Source organism: Urtica dioica, chromosome 3 (genome assembly GCF_054948205.1).
Source record: "Urtica dioica subsp. dioica isolate 48M chromosome 3, U.dioica_male_clone48M_v1_H2, whole genome shotgun sequence".
Lineage (NCBI taxonomy): Eukaryota > Viridiplantae > Streptophyta > Magnoliopsida > Rosales > Urticaceae > Urtica > Urtica dioica.
The window spans coordinates 23,447,252-23,450,189 of NC_142758.1; positions in this window are offsets into that span (position 1 = coordinate 23,447,252).

The following is a 2,938-nucleotide window of genomic DNA, read 5'->3' on the forward strand; positions in this document are numbered from 1 at the left end:
CAGATTTCCTAGTTAGAGAGCGACAGAGCGGACAACTAGAAGAGAATCCTAGATCGACATGTTTAGAGTAGTATTAGTGCATAAAGGCACAATTTACATACTCGATCTTTTCCTATTTTCTATTTCGGGAAAGTGCGTGAGGGAAGTGTGAACTTCAACTCACTCGAACACTTGAAAGTTTGAGATTACACATCTTTTTATTTTTCGGCTTGTCTACAAGGAGACCTCCCACTCAAATTTTCAAGAGCATATAGATTTTGAACATATGTGATATAGATATAGTTTTGAAAACATTTTGAAAACTTATTTGATTTGGATGACAAAATATTTTCAAGTTTGAAAGTGAAAACGGTTTTTCAAAATTCAAACTAGTTTTGTAAAAACTCAATTTCAATTAAACTTTCAAAAATCAAAACATTTTAATCTTACACATCATGTTTATAATCATATGAAAAACATTTTTGCTCAAGAAAATTTTCTCATTAGAATTCTATAACTCATGGTAGTAGGGTTTGAAAATCCGGATTTCTAAAAAACTGGAGTTTCAGCACAGCCGTGCACCTCGGAGTAAAATCGCCATATCTGGCGGCTCCAATGTCCTTTTGAGCCAAAACTGGTGGCATTGGATAGAGGACAGGCAGAGCTTTAATTTTATTCTAGAATCATTAAATTTAGATTTCTGAACGGAGAGTTATGCCACTTTTAATGCGGGATTACTCCAGCTCGAAGAAAAAGAAATAATTAAAGCTTTGTCCTTTTTAGGTGCGAAAAAGAATCGAGTGTAACGGAACGTTTTAGGATGTTGTTAAAGCTTTTATTGGTGTTTTATTAGCAAGGTAATAACATGGCATAAAAGAAATAACAACAAGCATAAAACGATTCAAGTAAAAATAAGAAACTAGTAAGACAAGAAAACTAGTCACAAAATTTTACTCGAAATTTCTCAAACCTTTAAAACACGTTTTTCAATATAAAAAATTAAAAACTTTTAGAACTGATTCTAATGTGTTTTAATAACATCCCAAACTCATAGAAAATCAACATGATTTTTAATTTAAAGGCAAGAGCAATAAATTAAAAAAAAAACTAAGATAACAATTCTAACTTGTCACAAAATTAGTAAACTTTCGAAAACGATTTTCAAGCTCATATTTTTAAATACATGTACATGCTAATCTTTGACCATAGCTCTGATACCATTTGTTGGAATCGATCTAGGATTTAAGAAAATAATTAACGCTTCGGTAAGCGGCGGAATTTTAAAAAATTTCTTTTACAAGTAAAACAGTTTTTACTAACCTAGACAAAAGAGCAAGTACACGTAATTAAAAACTATTATGAGCTAGGAAGTTTGCTAACCTTTCTTGAAGCTTGATCTTTGAGAAGCTCTTAGAAAGTTGCAATGCTCGTCTCCCCTCGCAGCACGTCCCTCTTTCTTTCCTCGGCACCTCGAGCAACCACGAAAGTTTCTATCACTAAATCACTAGAGAGAAAAGGAATTAGTGAGTGGGCACTTTTAAACACTACGACTTAAGAACGAGTCTTGAAGTCACCGAGCTAAACACTAGGTCGAATGAGGACCTAGGTGCCAAAACAAAAATCGAAAATAAACTAGAGAGAGAGAGAGAGAGGAGTTCGGCCATAATGTCTAGAGAGAGAGTCTCTCAATCTCTAACTTGTGTGGAATGAATAGAATGAGAGAAATGAGGGTCCTATTTATAGGAGAAGGGTTGGCCTTGGAAAGAAGTAGTTTCCTCTTATTTTTCAAGCCTTTATGAGGAAATCTTATTTCCTATTTTTCCCTTGCTTTACACGTCCAACATGTGCTTCAATAAGCCTTGGATTTGTTTCCTCATTTAGTTTGTCTCTCTCTTTCCCTTGTGTTGGCCGAACTTATGCTTTCCTCATAGAGGAAATTTGTTTCGTCTTTTTCTTTTGGCAAGTATCTTGATACATTTATGCACAAAATAATCTCTCTTTCTCTTGGGTATTTGGGCTCCCATTTCACATCTAGAAGGAGCTTCTAGAAGCTTCTTCATTTGTTCATGACAACATGAGAAAGACCCATAAAGAATTTTCAATAAAATTCTTATGAAATGAAATTAATTCACAAGGCCCAATAATCAAGTTATGGCCGAGTGACATTAAGTCATCAAATGAACTTGTCAAAAAATTTATTGACATTCATTTCATCATATATCTCAAAAGACAAAAATACCCTTTTGACAATTTTCGTTCTTGTTTTGACTTAGCTTCCAGTTTAACTATTCCTACTCGATGTGATTCGTGACAGTGACCTCATGGACCCAAATGAACAAAGCTTGAGCTAAACACTTGGACTCAAAAGTTCACAAACCTTTTCCAAGTTTAGCTTAATGCCAACTGACTCCACTAAAGAGTTGACACTGAAAATCTCTCGGGATTTACTAAATATTATCTATGCTACCCTTCATGAATGTCATCAGCTAGTCGGGATTTACTAAATTACCATTTTACCCTTCTAGCTGTTATTTCCTCAACTCCTTTGTCGCTTGTGAATAAGTTAGAAACAATGTATTGACGAGGAGCTAACAAGTCACATTGTTTCATCCAAAAGAGTCAGGACACAATTTGGACACTGGCCAGTTCATTTATTCACACTCCAAGGAACAAAGCATGAGGTGACATACATTGCATTTCAGCAATCTTGTACATGAATTCCATATCTATGAGAACTTCACAAAGTTACTCATGACATTCTCACAACTTAGTACTTCACCTATAGGCCCTGTTCGGAATCACATAGTGAGTCCAAACTCTGACTTTCTCAAATGAGAATACTAAGGTGTGAAATGGCATGTCTCATTTCAGGATTAAGGTAAGCATGATGCAATTCATACGTAGTGACTTCGAGACATAAGAGGTTAAATGGTTTATTCTTATCTTGTCTCTAGAAGTG